Below are 21,191 nucleotides of genomic sequence, written 5' to 3' on the forward strand. Positions count from 1 at the left end.
TGCCACATATGTCACAGGTCACATGGAACTTGTTTTTCTTTCTGGATCACAAACCTGCCATGGAAGATTGTGTTGTCCCAAACATTATCTGGCAAAGCCTGCTTTTTTCATCTGTATAAAGCTGCTTTGCCTTTCACTTCAGCTCGTGAATCGTCTCATCAACATATTGACTTCCCAAGCACTCAAAAATTTGTGAAATTGTTAATAAGACTTATGTACACACGCGAAAAACGCCAGGACAAAGTGCCATTTTTAAAATCCAAGGTGGCATATTTACTTGGCTGCCATAGATATTGTTTTGAAAAATAGCTTTAAAAATATAATGACAAGTGGATATAATAGGAATGTGAAGTACCATACACGTGAATAATTGTAGCTTTTGATAAAATATTAATATACTAACTAATTCAATATACATTTGCCACCGCATATACCGTATAAGTTTATTACACTTTTTCTAATTAAAAGAATAATAATAACAAATAAAGCAATGGATAATTCTTCCATAATCTACCTTTTATTAAGACAAAATGATATATATTATTATTAGTATTGGATTTAATTTTTTATGTTATTAAAATAATTTTTTTTATAAACCATATTCATTAGAAATCACAAAATTTAATGTTATAATTTTTTTTGGAAAAATACTAGTTTGACTTTTGTTTGAATACTCGATCGGCCCCTATATTTTATTAAATGATAATTCAGACCATATGTTTTGCAAAATGAATCAAAATAGTACTTTGAGCCCAATTTTGATCAAACATTTTTTCAATATGACCAAAATACCCTCATTTTTTTTAATTAATGAATTAATTAAATAATTAAGAATAACTTTTTATTAATTAAAATAACACAACAACCTCACCAAACCAACAAATATGTTTGAACAAAACATCAACAAATTAATTCGAATCCCAAATCATAACACACAACATCAACAGATTAAACAAAAAAATTAGTATAAATTCTTAGATCTGAACTGTATCCAAAGAAAAAGCCAAAATTACATCACTCTAACAATGACAAAAACTATTGATTCATGAACCTATCATCATTTTCGATCTTGAAAGAACCAAATGTAGATTTTAAATCCACCAGACCCACTATTCCATAACCTAAGCCACCAGAGATGGAGAAGAAGCTCCAAAACCTACTCTGTTGCGTTTCAAGCCAGCAAAAAATCCATATAGCAAAAATCCAAATCAGTTCTCAGATCTTGTTGTTTGCCCAGGTTCCCAAGGAAGAAGTCTCTCGCCAGCCACATCCCTCCTTTGCCCAGATTCTGGATGCACCTAAATCCCAGCGTTGACCTCGATTTAGCCTCTTTGTCCCCGACTGCCTACAACAATGATATGACGTCTTCATCTCTGGAGGCCTACACGAATGGCGATGATGCTCATCAAATACGCAGAACTCACCCTTGTTGCAGATATTGTTATATTATTTTATAATATAATGTTTTAGATTAAATAAATGTGACAAAGAGTGTCACATATTGTAACATATAATATAGAGTTACAATATTTAGATATATGTGAATATCTAAATATGTAACATATTTGGTGTTACAAATTCAGTTACAAATTTGTAACTTCTAAATATTGCCCATTATTGTGTATATTTGTTGTTACACAATATTGAGATGAATTTCTTAAAGCCATATGTGATATGGTTGTTAGATATATGATTTTAACCCCAATAATGTGTTTCAGGGGTTATAAAATCATTTGGGAGTGGATAGGAACCGTGTGGAAAAAAAGCACATTTTCATGTGCTGAAATTGGCTAGTGGTCGCGGCCATGATTGTTGGTGGCCACAGCCTGGGGAATAGAGACCAGTGGTAGTGGCCATTGATACTCCTAGCCACGGCCACAGAGACAGATTGGCCAGATTTTTCAGTTTTTTCAATCTTTTTTTAACGACTCCAAAAACACAGATAACTCCCAAATCTCATTTTTTAATTCCATAAACATCCAATTAATTATTGGTAACAGCCATGGGGGTTGGTGGAGTTTGAAATTCAAAGGGTGTCTCTAAACTTTATAAATAGGAGCTTATTGCTCACTTGTAAGACACAACTTTGCTATCCATTAGAGCACTTGGCTAGAAAACACCTAGATGCTTGATTATTCCAGAAAGCAATTTCCAAAATCTGTGAGAGATCCCTTAGTGCTTGAGTTAGGAGGAAATAAGCTTTTGGACAAAGGTTTCAAACCTTGTTCAAATTGGTGATCCCCAACACTCTTCACTTTGGTAGTGTGAGTGAGAGTTATTTGTCATTTGATTCTTGTTCTTATCTTTTATTCTATTGCTTTTCATCTTCATATTCTTCTTCTCTATTTACTTGTATTTCTTGTTTAGAGTTGTAATCTTTTCTTTTCTCTTTGTTACAAACACTTTTGCTTTATTTGTATCTTTTTGTTTAGAGTTGTATTCCTCCATTCTCTTCTTCTAATTCTTCTATTGTTTATTTGTATTTTCAGTCATAGAGTTGTAACATTATTTAATACATATTATTTATTTGTAATATTTTGTCTAGAGTTGTAATATTTCTTACCATATCCATTGAAATAACATATATTTTCCTAACATTCAAAAGCTTATCCCTTTGTTTGTTTCAATGGAAGGTGAGACTATCAAGATCATGAATTAAGACCTAGTGAGGTTGGATAGGTTTGATGGGTCCAATTTCACTAGATGGCAAGACAAGGTGAGATTCCTCTTGACCACTCTCAAGATCACCTGCATTCTAGAGTCCACTCTAGAACCTCTCCCAACGCCATCTGACAAAGACACTCCCGAAAAGGTGGAGAAAAAAGGAAGAGGGAGGAGGACAATCTCCTTTGTAGGGGTCATATCCTCAACGCCCTTTCCGATAGGCTCTATGACCTGTACACCGAGGCCAAATCGACAAAGAAAATATGGGATACACTTGAGACAAAATTCAAGGCGGAAGAGGAAGGTACCAAAAAGTTTTTGATATCTCAATATATTGATTTCAAGTTTTTTGGTGATTATTCTTCCTCAAATACATGAATTGCAAATAATTGTTAACAAATTGAAAGTTTTGAAGATTGAGCTTCCCGAGGCCTTTCAAGTTGGTGCTATAGTGGCTAAATTACCACCAACTGAAGGATCTATAGGAAACGAATCCTTCATAAAAATGAGGATTATTCTTTGGAGGAAATCCAAAAGCATATTCGAATTGAGGAGGAATCGATATGTAGAGATAAACTTGTGGAGGGGTCTAATGAAGAGACTTCTAAAGAAAATGCAGTGTCACAACCAAAACATCCCAAAAATAAAGGGAAAGGCAAGAAGGGTAATGAGACATCCTTGGGTCCAAGAACCAACCCAAACAAGTTTAAGGGCGAGAAATGTCCTTGCTTTGTGTGTGGGAAAAATAATCACTATGCTAGAGAGTGTAGGCATCGAAAAGACCAACAATGACTTAAGGTAAATGCAACTCAAGAGGAGAATATAGTTGCTACCCTTAGTGAGGTGAATGCGGTCCAAGGCAAGGTGAAAGGGTGGTGGTATGATACATGTGCCACTGTCCATGTCACCTATGACAAATCATTGTTCAAGACCTTTGAAGAGTCAAAGGGCAACCATGAGATTCAAATGGACAATGAGGGAAAATCCAAGGTACTTGGCAAAGGTACCATTGAAGTCTTTTTTACCTCCGGCAAGAAAGTAACATTAGTGAATGTACTTTATGTTCCCGAAATGAGTAGAAACTTGGTAAGTGGTGATTTGCTTGGCAAGCCCAGAATTAAAGCCGTTTTTGAGTCCGGTAAACTTATTCTTACCAAATCCAATGTATTTTTGGGAAATGGGTACTCTTATGAGGGTATGGTTAAGTTGTGCATCAATGATGTAACTTTCAATGTTATCAATAAAAATGCTAATTCCGCCTATATTGTTGAGTATGATTCTTTATTTTTGTGACATCTTAGACTACCTCATATAGGTTTTTCAACCATAAAAAGAGTAGTAAAATATGGTATGATTGCATGCAATATTAAAAAATATGGTAAATGTGAAACATGTGTTAAGGCAAAAATGATTAAAAATTTCCCAGTGTAGAAAGATCATCTAATTTACTAGATTTAATCCATAGTGATATTTGTGAATTAAATGGTGTTTTAAGTAGAGGTGGTAAAAGATATTTTCTTACTTTTATAGATGATTTTAGTAGATATACCTATGTGTTTCTTTTCAATCATAAAAATGAAACTTTTGATGCTTTTAAAGTATATAAATTAGAAGTTGAAAATCAACTCCATAAAAAGATAAAGGTGCTAAGAAGTGATAGAGGAAGAGAGTATTTCTCTAATGAATTCAATACATTTTGTGAAGAAAATTGTATAATTCATGAGTGCACCGCACCTTATACACCACAACACAATGGTGTTGCCGAAAGGAAAAATAAGACTTATCTAGAGATGATAAATTCTATGTTGGTGTTTTCTAAGTTGAACTTCAACTTATGGGGTGAAGCGTTGTTAACCGCTTGTCACATTCTTAATCGAATACCGATGAAGAAAAATGAGATATCTCCATATGAGTTATGGAAAGGAAGAAAACCCAACATAGGGTACTTTAAAGTGTGGGAGTGTCTTGCATATTGCAAGAAAAATGAACCTAATAGAACAAGATTAGGTTCAAGAGCCACAAAGTGTGATTTTGCTGGTTCTTCCAACAATAGTAAAGCTTATAGGCTATTAGACTTAGAGCCTAATGTTGTGATTGAATCTAGAGAAGTTTAATTCTTTGAGAACATTTTATGTGACAAGAATTCTCAAGCTTCAACATCTCTAAAGGAGAATTTGTTATATGAGAACAATTCTCAAGCTTCTACATCCAAAAATGATTCTCAAGAGGATAGTTCTCAAAGGAATGTAAAGCAATCCATTGAACTTAGAAGAAGTCAAAGGCTTAAAAAGGAGAAAAGTCTAGTATTGGATGAGGCAGATTCTCAACGAATTTCTTTCTACATGGTAAAAAGAAATAGAGAGGAAGTCATTAGGAAAGTCTAGTATTGGATGAGGCAGATTCTCAACGAAATTCTTTCTACATGGTAGAAGGAAATCATCAGGAAAATTCCTATTGTACTTCTTATTGAGGATGATCCTAAGACTCATAAAGAAGTCATGCAATCGAGAGATAGTGCATTTTGGAAAAAAGCCATCAATGATGAGATGGATTCCATTCTTTCCAACAATACTTGGGAATCGATAGACCTCCCACCGGCGTCTAATTCAATTGGGTGTAAGTGGGTATTTAGGAGAAAATACCACACTGACGACATTATCCAAACCTTTAAAGCTAGATTAATAGCTAAAGAGTTTAGGCAAAAAGAGGGTATCTATTATTTCGATACCTATGCGCCTATTGCAAGAACAACTTCTATAAGAATTTTGTTTGCTTTGGCTTCTATACACAACTTGTATGTTCATCAAATGGATGTCAAAATGACATTCCTTAATGGTGACCTCAATGAAGAAGTCTATATGGAACAACCCGAAGGGTTTGTCCTACCAAGATATGAACATAAAGTATGTAGACTTGTAAAATCCTTATATGGATTGAAACAAGCTCCTAAGCAATGGCATGCGAAATTTGATCAAGCCATCATGTCTAATGGGTTTAGGCACAACAACGGAGACAAGTGTTTGTATTCCAAAACTTGTAAATGATATGTGATCATTGTTTGTTTATATGTGGATGACATGCTTATTCTAAGTGATAGCATGAAAGGGATAGAAGAAACGAAGAGGTTTCTATCATCAACCTTCAAGATGAAAGATCTTGGAGAAGTTGACACCATACTTGGTATCAAAGTGAAGAAACATAGTGGGAGTTTTGCGTTGGGGCAAGTCCACTATGTTGAGAAAGTATTGAACAAATTTAACCATCTCAAGGTTAAAGATGTCAATACTCCATTCGATCATAGTGTAAGACTAGAGAAGAATGAAGGAAGAGCGGTGGCTCAATTGGAGTACGCTAGTGCTATAGGGATTCTTATGTACGCTGCCCAATGTACTAGACTTGATATAGCATTTGCGGTAAGTAAACTTAGTAGGTTCACAAGTAATCCAAGTGTGGATCACCCAAAGGCTATTGGGAGAGTCATAGGTTATCTCAAGAAAACCAAAGGACTAAGCCTTCAATATTCCAAATTTCCTTCAATCTTAGAAGGATATACAGATGCAAGCTGGATATCCAATCTTGGGGACAACCTGTCCACAACTGGTTGGGTATTTACACTTGGCGGGGGTGCAATTTCTTGGGGTTCCAAGAAACAAACCTGTATATCTCATTCCACTATGGAAGCAAAGTTTATAGCTCTAGCTGCTACTGGCAAAGAGGGCGAAGGGTTAAGGGATCTATTGATAGAGATACCCCTAATAAAAGAGAATGCATCCACTATATCGATACATTGTGATAGCCAAGCAACATTGGCTAGAGCATACAACAGAGTGTATAATGGGAAGTCTAGACATATTAGTCTAAGACATGGATATGTAAGAGAATTGATTCAAAGATGAGTCATCTCAATATCCTATGTGAGAACAAGTGAAAACCTGGCGGATCCTTGCACTAAGCCACTAACGAGAGATTTAGTAGCTACATCATCTCGAGGGATGGGACTTAAACTCCCTAAAGAGATTCACAATTGATGGTAACTGTAATGCCCCAAAATCCCTAATGCGGTTTAATGGCTAGATTAGTAGGCCAGGAGGGCCATAATTATTTTATTATGCCATTAAATGATTATATGCATGTTTATGTGAATTATATTATAATATGATTTTAAATGCATGCATGTGGGTCCACATTTGATTATAAGGGCATTTTGGTAATTTGGCCCGTTGAGGGCATATTTGTATATTTTGGTGCATGTTGTGATTTATGGATGAGATCCCATCATTATGTGGATATATTCGAGCTATTCGACATGAGACGGTCTTAGATAGAAAATTAGCGGTTTTGTCATAACGGGGTCAATTATTGGGATATTGGATAATGAGACTGTTTGTATGAGGATATATTGGGAGTTATTGAGTTCATGAGGAAATTCTGGGAGTTTTGACTATTTTTCCCCCGGGGATGTTTTTGGGACCCCGAGAATTAGAATTTATTTGAGGTTACTTAAGCCTGAAGTAGTCTGTCAGAAAGAACCTTACGTTAAAACACCTTTCTCACTCTTCCCATTAGTTCTTTTTACCGTTCGTTGCAATTTCGAAGAAAACTTGAGTTCTAGGAGTCGGAATCAAGCAACGATCGAGGCATAGAAATCCTAGGAAATATTAGAAGCTTTTTGACCGAAGGATTTAGTGAGAAACAACCTAATCAAAGGTAATCTAAGTTTTAAGTTTTGAGTTTTAGAGTTTCTAAGCTTTGATTTGGATTTTGTGTGTTGATGAGCTTTTGAATTGTTTGAGCCTCAGGATTTGATGATTGTGGATCATTGGGATGTTTGGGAACTTTGATTTTTTTATTTGGAGATGTTTAAGTAGGTTTTTGGAAGGTTTAAAATGTGAGAAAACAGAGTTATGGCTGGTTCCCGGGTGGGGGTTGCGACCCAAGTTGGGTGCTGAGGGTGGTGGAGGTTGTACGTGCTGGGGGCCGCGGCGCTTGCTCCTAGCTTGGCTGGAGGCCGTGGCTCAAGGTTTTGGGGTCGCGGCTCATGAGGGCTTTTGAGGCCAAATGGGTGTTTTGATCATGGGAACTCAATCTAAGGCCTCGGGATCGTTCCTACTACCCGGTTTAGTGGGATTGGATGTCCCAGAGGCTAGGTTTTGGTTCAGGAACCTTCGTTAATCATTTTATTGATGAGATCCCATATTTGGTTATGACTAGGTGATTGCTAAGGAACTAAAAGACAGATCGTTCTCAAGGGTCGTTCTTTTACTTATTCTTGCTCGAATCAGAGGTAAGAAAACTGTATCCCATATGTGACATGCATGGTTATTCTTGATGCATGTTGGATGTTTAAATGTGATGCATGTGATGCACGAGAAACATGTGATTAGGGCATGCCATAAATATAGAATATGAGATTGATCAGAGCTTGAGCCTTTGTGTTTATGCATGATCCTAATTATGCTAGCAATTGTTAAGTAAGCATGCTGAATGCCCTGTATTTGGATATTTGACATATGATATATGCTTGGTAGCATTGCTTACTTGTGCATGGCCCTGACTATTCAAGATTGGCGTTGGTCGCGTGTTACTGACCTAAGAGCCAGAAACGGCATAAGCGTCATGAACGCAGAGCCGATAAAAGATTAGATCTAATCGACATCTGCATTGGATGACTCAATATGAGCATTAATGCCGGACCGACCCTAAGTTCGATGAAAACTAAAAGCGCTTGACTAGTCTATGACTAGTTACTCAGAGCTAGGGCCTAAGGCCTAGGTGAATCTTTTGTCACATGGCTAGGGAGCGGAATCCCACGATTGTGACTCTATGGTCACTCGGTAGGTTTATGTTGGTGACTTTTTCATCAAATATCTACCTTGTTTAAGCTAGTGAAAGGATCACTTATTTTTAAAGCCCAGGTGACCCTATCGTCATATGGCTAATGGGAATGGAACCCACCTTAGTGACTTTTACAACTGTCACTCCTTTATTATGGACTAAAAGTCCTGGATGGTTATTACGATCATTGTTTGATATTATATTAATGTAGTATTGAGTTTTCTTGCTAGGCTTTGGCTCATGGGTGCTATGTGGTGCAGGTAAAGGGAAAGAAAAGTTCACCTAACCCTGATTGGAGAGCTTAGGTGGTGATGTGTACATATGCAGCCGCTTGACCACAACGGCCAAGGAGTTCTCAGGGAAACTAGGGGGTTTACCCTATTTTTGTCGCTTAGATCGGTGGGTTGTAAATTTTATAATGTAGTGACCATTTTGCATTGTAAATAACTTGTAAGCATTTTTTATGGGCACATGATCAGTTTTATGTTTTAAATAAAATATATCATTTCCTTTTGATTGGTTTCTACCTTAACCTATTAATAACACCTAGAAGCACGTTATTAACCAAAGAACTCGATTAGCGAGTTAAATTCACGGTTCAACGTTCACCGTAACGGTCTTGGGGTAACCAGGGTGTTACAACTTGGTATCAGAGTGTGCCAAGGTTTAGGGTTCCTGTAGACTGGCTGGACATGTACACTCACCACTGAAGACAAGCTCGACTCATGGTTTGGTAACTATTTATGTAGTTATATGTATAACTGCTTAAATATAGTATAAATGCTTTACCTGTTTACATGAGACACCATGTTAAACCTGTGCCCTGAATATTGCATCTTCAGCAACCGTGTGCTAAATAGTACTGAAATTGCTGGAACATACTCATTAGTATTGTTGATTGTGAATTATTATCTGATACATGTTAAGTGTTAAATGTTATAATCATGTATCCATTTGTATGTTTGTATAACTGTGGAATTTGGTGATTATATGTTGATCTTGGACCATGAGGCAGCAAGAGGTTTTGTTATTACTGCTTAATTGGCCGCTTTGATTGTTTCAACAAGGTTTAAGTTGATAAGAATGAATCTATGACAGACAGATACATCAGCTGGCCAGAGTGATCAAGGTCAGAATAATAATAATCAGGGTCAAGAGAATGACCAGGGTCAGATTCCATAGCTAGCTCCTGCGAACTAACAGCAGTTGTTTAATGAGTTGTAGGCTACAGTGTTGAGGCAGGGAGAAGAATTCCGCCTCCTAAGACAACAACAAGCTCCTGCAATACCCAGTGTATCTGAGGCACCTCCTGTATCGGTGCCAGCAGCTGCCTGAGGTTGGTAACAAATGGGAGCCTCTCTATGAAAGGTTCAGAAAGCAGCAACTTCCAGTTTTTGAAGGTAGTGCAGATCCTGCTAAAGCTGAGCAGTGGATGAGCATGATTACCACCATCCTTGACTTCATGAGGGTGACTGGTAATGAGAGCGTGGCTTGTGCCACGTATATGTTTCGGGAGGATGCCCGAGTTTGGTGGGAGGTTATAACTGTTGGATTAGCTTATACAGGATCTATATTTATTTTCATGTATATCTAATATTAAACAAATTAATACGAGATAGCCTAAAACATGTTTCTAAAATTGAATTCAAAGAGAAACAAATAATAGAATACTTACAGTATACGCAGCAGAATTAAAGAGTCCTTCCTTCAGTTTCTCTAACTCTTGTATCCTCTTTGTCGCAGAGTATTATCAAGAAACTGAACTAATCTTCTATTTTCTTCACAATCTTCCAATGTATCCTTAGAACCACCTAGATTAGTGTGGACAATTCTCAACACATGAGATAGATATAGAGAGAAGAAGAGAAAATAACAAAGAGGCTTAGAAAATGACTTGTGTTTAGAGAGAATCTAAAACTATCAGAAAATCTGACTTGTGACTTGTGACTTATGACTTATGTTTTGACTTCTCTCTAAGAACTCATTTTATAGACTCAATTAGGCCATTTAATTTAATTAAAAAATCAATAAAATAATAGCCATTTTGAAGCCCTAGGTCGAAATTATCATGGGCTATAGGCCCGTGAAATTTCCCATTTGATTATAAGCTCATTGGACTTAAAATCAAGGCTTGTATTATTTTCTATTGATTTAATTAATTAAATAATTATTTAAATCTTTTATCAAATTAATTATTTATAATTTATTTATTAATTTAGATACCAATTTATCTTAATTAATAAATCTTCCATAATTTCTCTTTTCTTCTCAAAATTACACAACTCTGTGAAACTATCCAAAATTGACCTAGTCAACTTTGATAATTCTAATTGATGATTAAATCAATTAATTGAGACTATCTAGATGATTTTATCCAAGGTACAATGGGGACCATGGGCCTATGAAATCAAGCTCCAATAAGTTATCATAAATCTAACAAATAAATTTACTAACTTATTAATTCCTCGTGACTCCACTATAGACTCAGAATTGCATTCTTGAATTCATAGAACGCTCTATAACAAATATAGATATGCTATTAATTATCCATTGTTACAACCATAATTGTCACTCAATCCTCTTTAGACGGTCTACAATGAGATAGGACTAAAATACCGTTTTACCCCTCATTGTATTTTATCCTTAAAACACTTAGTTCCTTGTAAATGATATTTCAGTAAACTAATTTAATTACTGAAATGAGATCTCTATCATTTAACACCTTGAACCAAACTAAAAGGAAACCATCGTTTCAATTCTTCATCAGAAGCTATAGATGTTTATATCTATGATTAACACTCCCACTCAATTATACTACCGAGTTCCCAAGATGTAAGTATGTGCTAGTCCGTAGGGTAAGCTGGTAACGAACAAGTCAAAGAACTCAAATAATACAATCAGTTAGAATACTAACCACTCAGAATTGAGATTGAATTGACCTATGGTCAACTATATGATATGACTAGAATAGATAATAATGGTATGTTTACTTATCTTATCAACTGTCAATATCAACCCAGTCCGATGTAACAAATACATCTGATCTGATCTACTTTGCTAATGTTCTGGAAAGAACATAACACTGTAATGTGTAAGTAGATCATATCATAGATTGGCAAATCAGTATAAATCATGTGCACTGACTAATCTTAGGATTAACTTATTTTGAACATTTAATCAAATTTATATTCCACTGTGATGACGTCACTATAAATAAGATTAGCTATATGCTCGGGATTTAATAGAAGTTTATATTAAACAAATAATCATCAAAATAAAACATGTGAGCAAAGTGATTGACCAAGTCAAAAAATGATTTCTATTCTTTTATTGATAATAAAATGAGATTACAAAGAATTTGAGTTTTAATTAGGGCATAAAACCCCAACAAACTCCCACTTGCACTAATTGAAACTAATGCCTTAATTCTACTAATCCCATCTCCTTGATATGCTTATCAAATGTAGCTTCTGGTAGTGTCTTTGTAAACGGATCCGCAAGATTGTCTTCAGTTGCAATCTTCATAACCTTCACATCTCTCCTGGCCACATATTCTCGAATAATGTGATACTTCCATTCTATATGCTTACTCCTCTTGTGACTTCGAAGTTCTTTCGAGTTGGCTATTGCTCTTGTATTGTCACAAAACAACACAAGCGGTTTATCCATTTCTGGAATAACACCAAGATCCGAATAGAACTTCTTTAGCCAGACTATTTCCTTAGCTGCTTCTGACGCGACTATGTACTCAGCCTCCATGGTGGAATCTGAGATTGCAGACTACTTTATGCTTCTCCAAATCACAGCTCCACCCCCAAGAGTAAACACCATTCCAGAAGTAGACTTCCTGTCATCGACATCAGTCTGAAAATCTGAATCGGTGTAGCCTACAGGGTTCAGAACACCACCCTTGTAGACTAACATATAATCCCTAGTCCGTCTCAAATACTTCAGGATATGCTTAACTGCTATCCAATGTTCCGGTCTTTGGGTTTGACTGATACCTGCTCACTACTCCCACTGCATAGTAGATATCTGGTCTAGTACACAACATGGCATACATCAAACTTCCAACTGCAGATGCGTTAAGAACTTTTCTCATTGCATCTTCCTCTTCAGGAGTCTGGGGGGGACTGCTTCTTTGAAAGATGAATTCCATGGCGGGACGGTAGATGCCCTTTCTTGGAATTTGTCATTGAGAAACGTTCAAGCAATTTATCTATGTAAGCTTCTTGAGATAGAGCTAAGAGTCTGTTCTTTCTATCCCTGATGATCTGGATACCTAGAACATAACTCGCTTCACCCAAATCCTTCATTTGTAATTGAGTGCTCAGCCAATTCTTCACATCTGATAATTTCTTAACATTGTTTCCAATGAGTAAAATGTCATCTACATAAATAACCAGGAATACCACTATTTGATTTGCCTTCAGTTGGTAAACACAGGGCTCATCAATATTTTGTTCAAATCCATAGGTCTTGATTATTTCATCAAACCTAAGATTCCAGGAACGAGAAGCTTGCTTAAGTCCATAGATGGACCTATTCAACTTGCAAACTTTTCCTTCTTGTCCAGCTACTTTAAATCCTTCTGGATGATCCATATAAATGACTTCGTCAAGCTTTCCATTAAGAAAAGCTGTCTTGACGTCTATTTTCCAGATCTCATAGTTGAGAACGGCTGCTATGGATAGGAGGATGCGAATGGATTTAAGCATGGCTACCGGACTAAAAGTTTCCTCATAGTCCACGCCTTCTCTTTGGGTATAACCCTTTGCCACTAATCGAGCTTTATAAGTCTCGATATTTCCATCAACACCTCGTTTCTTCTTGTAGATCCACTTGCACCCAATGGCCCTAAAGTCACTAGGTGCTTCCACAAGATCCCAGACGAAATTTGAGTACATGGACTCCATTTCCTGTTTCATGGCTTCGAGCCATAGTTCCTTTTTAGGGCTAGCCATTGCTTGTTTGAAAGACAATGGATCATCATTACTAGTGTCACAAACAACCATATTGGTTTCACCATCCAAGCCATAGCGAACTGGGTTTCTAGAAACCCTCCCACTACGATGAGGCTCCGTGACTGTTTGTTCAGGAACAGTGGTACTTTCTTCATTTAAATCAACTTGCGTCGGTTGTACATGAAGAGTGGGAATTTCATCATCGACTTGCGTTGATGACGATGGAACATTGGTTGGAGTCAATTCTTTAACCATCTCCTCTAAAACTACTTTGCTGCGAGGTTTAAAGTTCTGGACATAGTCATTTTCCAGAAAAGTAGCATTTGTAGAAGTAAACACTTTATTTTCTGAATGACTATAAAAAAGTCCACCCCGAGTACCTTTAGGATAGCCAACAAACATGCAAACTTTAGTTTGTGGTTCTAGCTTTCCCTCCTTTTTCCTCAGGACATGAGTGGGACACCCCCAGATTCTATAATGGCGTAAACTAGGTTCACGACCATTCCAGCGTTCTAAAGGTGTTTTGGGGATCAATTTTGACGGCACGACATTGAGAATGTCATTCGCGGTTTCAATTGCATGTCCCCAGAACGAAGTTGGTAGAGTTGAGTAACTAAGCATGCATCTAACCATTTCCAATAAAGTTCTGTTTCGACGTTCCGCTACACCATTTTGTTGCGGAGTACCTGTGGCAGTAAGTTGTGATAAAATCCCAAGTTCAGTTAAATGATCTTGGAACTGCATATCCAAATATTCTCCACCCCTATCAGATCGCAAGATCTTTAACGTTTTACCTAATTGGTTCTAAGCCATTGCTAGGAATTCCTGAAACTTTGAAAATGTTTCTGTGCATTAGGTAAAGACATAAGTATCTAGAGTAATCGTCAATGAAAGTGACAAAATACTCCAAACCACCCCTAGCTTGTACATTCAAAGGTCCATAAACATCTGAATGCACAAGACCAAGTGGTTCTTTGGCCCTATCATCCTTTGTAGAGAATGGATGCTTGGTCAGTTTGCCTTCTAGACAAGATTCACAGACAGGTAATTCACCTAAGGTGAGTTTCCTTAAAGGTCCGTCCTTTGTAAGTCTTTGAATCCTATCATAGCCAATGTGACCTAGTCTCAAGTGCCATAAATATGTCATATTATTGTTATCGGTCTTTTGATGTTTATTGGTCCTAGGTTTAGCTACTTTGAATAAATCATTATTAAGAGCGAGGGGTTCGTTAGGTCGCAGAATGTAAAGCCCGTTTTCCAAACATGCAATACACAATTGTGATCCATTGAAAGAAATAGATATATTAAAACTTGTGAAAGTCATAACAAATCGTTCTAATTGCAACATGGAAACTGAAATTAAATTTCTACTAAAATCCAGAATAAAAAATACATCTTTTAAAATTAAAAATTTATTTCCGAACTTCAGACCAGCTCTTCCTCTAGCTTGGACCACAACGAACACTCCGTTCCCAACTCTAAGCTTTAAGCCGCCTTCGTTCACTTCCTCCCACGATTCAAGAAGCTGTAAAGAGTTACAAACATGGTTAGTAGATCCAGAATCAATAATCCAAACAGAGTTATCATTCTCTAAAACACATGTTTCCAAGATAAATGAACTATAATCATTACCTTTGTTTTTATCTGCTAGAAACTTGGGGCAATCTTGTTTCCAATGCCTCTTCTCTTTGCAGTGAAAACATTTACCTTTACCTTTCTTGTTTTTCCCCTTAGGCGTCTGTGCACTTGATTGTGGACTCGTCTTTGCAGCCTTTGCAGGCTTGGGGTTGTTTATTTGTCCACCTTTCCTCTTGTTTCCATCTTTCGAAGACGAAGCTTGGTTAGCTTCAGCCTTAGCTAGATGAGCAGCAACATTAGTAGTCTTATTTTCACCTCCTTTACTAGGTCCACCCATGACAGGTTCAATAATCTGAAGCTCGTTCATGAGCTGCGTCAGACCATAGTTGAGTTGAGCACGAACGTGCAGACACGATGCCATCCGAGAATTTACGGTGCCATCACGAACATGCAGAGACGGTGCTATCCAAGCATTTACGGTACCATCACGAGCATTGACGGTGCCATTAATAACGTGCGGACACGGTGCTCGTTATGGGGATTCCTCAATCATGAAGAATTCAGAGTTGTCACCAATCAACTCTATGTTGATATTCTGCTTCCAATTAAGGAAGTTTTCTCCAGTGAGTTTCTCCATCAAAAGTTGAGAAAGGATGGGAGTAGACATAGACACTACTAAGCTTAAAACTACAAATTATCAATAAAATAGAAATCAATCACATTTGCTCAATAAAACTTCTATTCACATAAATTTGAAGAAATAGCACAACATATACCAAAAATATGTAAGATATGAGAAAAAATACCAAAAACAATCATATCTCTATTTCTTTAGGTTTTTAACCAATCTATGATATCATTGTCCCGGTTGGCAAGAGTAAAAAATATCACTAGTTAAATAGAGTTGTAAACTCATTTAAAAATGGACACTACTATTAACAACCTACTATTCGATCAAAATAAGAAAACAAAATCTCTTATTTTATGAGCTAGACCCACGATTTCAATAATCATAGATTTAGTCCTAGTAGTCACCGTAGGGGTGAGTCTAGTAGAATTTGACTTATAATTATCTATCTTTTGAAATCTAGCCTTGTCAAAATAACTAATGAACACCTTCCGTAGGGGGACGAATTAAAGCGCCTCGAGGCCCCATTAAGCTATTGACTATGTTAAACCAATGGTGGAGATCGAATAAAATTCTTAAAATAAGCTCATTATAAATTTAAAAATAGTATTTTTATTATTTATTTTTAAAAAATTAATGACTATGGTTTTCCCAAAAAAAATTAAACATATTAAATTTTTTAAAACCAAAGTCCTATAATTTCATATTAATTCGAAAGTGTCACATTGAAACAAATTCAATTAATTTAGAATTAATTTGTTGCTAATCAGTATTTAGGTTTAACTAATATAATGAACCTATACAATTAAGTCCAACTAAGGTAAATGGGCCTTAACAATTGGGCTTGTATGGAGGAGGGCTGGGTCCAGTATGCCGTTCCCACTACAAATGCCTCATATCTTCCATACAAGGTCCAAAAGATAGGAATTTAAACCTTCGTTTTATTAATTGTTATTAATTGATTAGGGCCACTATAGTCATGCAAAGCAAATGAGCCTTCACAAGTGGAATCACCCACAAGAGAGGAATTTAAACTTTACATTTTCAAATGGGCCCAAATAAAACCTATCATTTTATGAATATTTTATTTGGCAAAATACCATATATCTAACAAACATATGGGCCACTATATGCATCTAAGCCCAATTGTAAAAATACCACATATAGTGCAAACAGACATGTTATAATTGGACGGGCCTAATCATGTTACTATATGAGCAATTCTATGAATTTATGCAAAAATACCACAATTGATTTCATTTGCAAAAATACCACAATTAATTATCTAGAATTTATCAAAAAAAAATTCAAATTAATTAATTCTTACAAAAAATAAGTCAATTTAAATGAAATTTATCAACAATTAACAATACTTAATTTAAATTTCATTTATCAACAATCAACTTGGTTTTAGGTTAATTTGAAAAAAAATATTAATTTAATTTAAATAGGATTTATCAACAATTAACTAAAGTTAATTTAAATCTCATTTATTAAAAAAATATTTTATTAATTGTCTGAATTTTTTTTTGATATTATTCAAAATTTAACCAATTTTAAATTTTGAAATCAATATCTTAACTATTTTCCAAAAATGTCTTGTGTTGTTACAACTATTAGCTAATATTTTAACCATTTAAAATATATATATATATATAAATAGTTATAACAACCCAAAAATATCTCAAAATAGTTAAAAAAATTCAAATATCCATAAAAATATCAAACTAACAATATTCAAATTTCAAATAATTTAAATATTAAAAACTATAGAATAAAAAGATATTTATATTTTCAAATAAAGATTTAATAAAAAAAATTAAGAATTTAAATGAAAATATCTTAAATATCTGATATCATAATTCTAATATTTTAATATATTAAAAGATTTAAAATTAAGTTGTTAGTCTATTTTTAAATTTGAATTTGAATCTTTGTAGAAAATATATAATTATTTAAATTTCAACTAACAAAAATATCTTGTTTAAAATAAAACAATTTTAAATGATAAAACAAAAAAGATTTTTTGTTTTAATTATAAATAATAAATTTCAACAATTTTAATTTTCTTTAATTAAAAAAAATGGATGAATAGTACCCACGGTACTGTTCACCGGTTACTATTCATGCGTGGCATGCACGCGTGGTGGAGCATGCGTGTGGGGCGGGTGACGCGGGTGCGCACGCGCGCATGGCAGCCAGGCAAAAAATTTCGATTTTTTTTTTTGTGCAATTTTTCAAACCAAAATAATTTTCTAATTAATTTTTAACACGTTTTTACACAAAATAAAGCATATATAAAATTAATATCATAGAAAACACAACAAAATAACCTAAAAATTGCTAAAATTCACATAAAATTAATATGCTTCATAAAAACATGAAAACCATCCAATTATTCAAACATATCAAATAATCCAATTTTAAACATGTTCATGCATGAAAATAAAGATTACCAAAGTCTCTGATACCAGTTGTTGGATTCGCTTATATATGATCTTTATTAATACGAGATAGCCTAAAACATGTTTCTAAAATTGAATTCAAAGAGAAACAAAGAATAGAATACTTACAGTATATGCAACAGAATTATAGAGTCCTTCCTTCAGTTTCTCTAACTCTTGTATCCTCTCTGTCGCCGAGTATTATCAAGAAACTGAATCGATTTTCTATTTTCTTCACAATCTTCCAATGTATCCTTAGAACCACCTAGATTAGTGTGGGCAATTCTCAACACATGAGATAGATATAGAGAGAATAAGAGAAAATAACTAAGAGGCTTAGAAAATGACTTGTGTTTAGAGAGAATCTAAAACTATCAGAAAACTAGTGATTAAAACTTATGTTTTGACTTCTTTCTAAGCACTCCTTTTATAGACTCAATTAGGCCATTTAATTTAATTAAAAAATCAATAAAATAATAGTCATTTTGAAGCCCTAAGTCGAAATTATCATGGGCTATAGGCCCGTGAAATTTCTCATTTGATTATAAGCCCATTGGACTTAAAATCAAGGCCTGTATTTTTTTATTGATTTAATTAATTAAATAATTATTTAAATCCTTTATCAAATTAATTATTTATAATTTGAACCTTGATTTAAATTTATTTATTAATTTAGATACCAATTTATCTTAATTAATAAATCTGCCATAATTTCTCTTTTCTTCTCAAAATTACACAACTCTGTGAAACTATCCAAAATTGACTTGGTCAACTTTGATAATTCTAATTGATGATTAAATCAATTAATTGAGACTATCTAGATGATTTTATCCAAGGTACAATGGGGACCATGGGCCTATGAAATCAAGCTCCAATAAGTTATCATCAATCTAACAAATAAATTTACTAACTTATTAATTCCTCGTGACTCCACTATAGACTCAGAATTGCACTCTTGAATTCATAGAACGCTCTATAAAAAATATAGATACACTATTAATTATCCATTGTTACAACCATAATTGTCACTCAATCCTCTATAGACGGTCTACAATGAGATAGGACTAAAATATCGTGTTACCCCTCATTATTTTTTATCCTTAAAACACTTAGTTCCTTATAAATGATATTTCAGTAAACTAATTTAACTACTAAAATGAGATCTCTATCATTTAACACCTTGAACCAAACTAAAAGGAAACCATCGTTCCAATTCTTCATCAGAAGCTATAGATGTTCATATCTATGATTAACACTCCCACTCAATTATACTACCAAGTTCGCAAGATGTAAGTATGAGCTAGTTCGTAGGGTAAGCTGGTAACGAACAAGTCAAAGAACTCAAATAATACAATCAGTTAGAATACTAACCACTCAGAATTGAGATTGAATTGACCTATGGTCAACTATATGATATGACTAGAATAGATAATAACGATATGTTTACTTATCTTATCAACTGTCAATATCAGCCGAGTCCGATGTAACAAATACATCTGACCTTATCTACTTTGCTAATGTTCTAGAAAGAACATAACACTGTAATGTGTAAGTAGATCATATTGTAGATTGGCAAGTCAGTGTAAATCCTGTGCACTGACTAATCTTAGGACTAACTTATTTTGAACATATAATCATATTTATATTCCACTGTGATGATGTCACTATAAATAATATTAGCTATATGCTCGGGATTTAATAGAAGTTTATATTAAACAAATAATCATGAAAATAAAACATGTGAGCAAAGTGATTGACCAAGTCAAAAAATGATTTCTATTCTTTTATTGATAATAAAATGAGATTACAAAGAATTTGAGTTTTAATTAGGGCATAAAACTCCAACAATAACCCATACCAGAAACATCAATGCCCTGAGTTGGGAAGAGTTTCAGACTCTGTTCAATGAGAAGTATTACAATAATGCCATCAGGGCAGCAAAAGCCGAGGAATTTATTAGATTGCTTCAAGGGAGATTGTCAGTGATTGAGTATGCCCTGAAGTTTGACCGATTGGAAAAGTTTGCCATGGAGTTGGTGCCCACTGATGGGACCAGGAGGGAGAGATTTCTCAAGGGGCTACAGCCTAGATTAGCCCGTGATGTTTGCATTACCACTATGGCTGGGATTACTACCTATGCACAGGTGGTTGAGAAGGTACTCACAGTTGAGAGTGTAGAGAATAAGATTTGGCGAGATAATGCAGCCAGAAAAGAGTTCAGGAGGACAGGTCCTCCATTTGTGGGTTCTGGTAGGGGTGGAGGCCCCAATGATCAAAAGAGGAAGGCTCCTGACACCTTCCCAGTTCCAGGTTCTGATAGGCGACCTCGTGGTATTACAATCGGTCGTCAAGGTGGTAGTAAAGCCTGGATGCCTTATCCTGAATGCCCTAGGTGCAAGAGGCGTCATTTGGGAGAATGTAGGGCAAGGGCCTGCTTTTTGTGTGGAGCAGTGGGCCATCTTAAGAAGGACTGCCCTAAGGCAAGAAAAGAAGAACCCAAGAAAGTGGACAACTCGGCCCCAATTCGAGTGTTCGCATTGACACAAGCAGAAGCCGAGGCTTCTCCCTTAGTAATTATAGGTCAGATTCTTAGTGGTGGAACCCCTTATAATGTATTGATTGATTATGGTGCTACACATTCTTTTGTTGCTAGTAGAATTATTGATAGACTATGTAGACCCTGTGATTCTTATGTTGTGGGGTTTTGAACTTTATTACCCACTGGGGAGTTAGTGGTATCCAGGAGATGGGTCAGATCTTTGCCAGTGATAGTGGAGGGCAGAGAGTTATCAGTGGATTTGATAGAGTTAGTTATGATTGACTTCGATATGATATTGGGTATGGATTGGTTGGTAAAGTATGGGGCAACCATTGATTGCAGAAGGAAGATGGTCACCTTTAAGCTTGAAGGTGAGGATCCTTTTATGTTTGTTGGTATTGTGCATGGACCTCGCATACCTTTGATTTCTGTTTTGAGGGCTAGAGATCTATTGCAAGAAGGTTGCATTGGATTCTTAGCCAGTGTGGTTGACATCACTCAGGTCATGCCAGTGAGACCAGAAGAGACCAGATTAGTCT

This window comes from Humulus lupulus, chromosome 7 (genome assembly GCF_963169125.1).
Source record: "Humulus lupulus chromosome 7, drHumLupu1.1, whole genome shotgun sequence".
NCBI classification, from domain to species: Eukaryota; Viridiplantae; Streptophyta; class Magnoliopsida; order Rosales; family Cannabaceae; genus Humulus; species Humulus lupulus.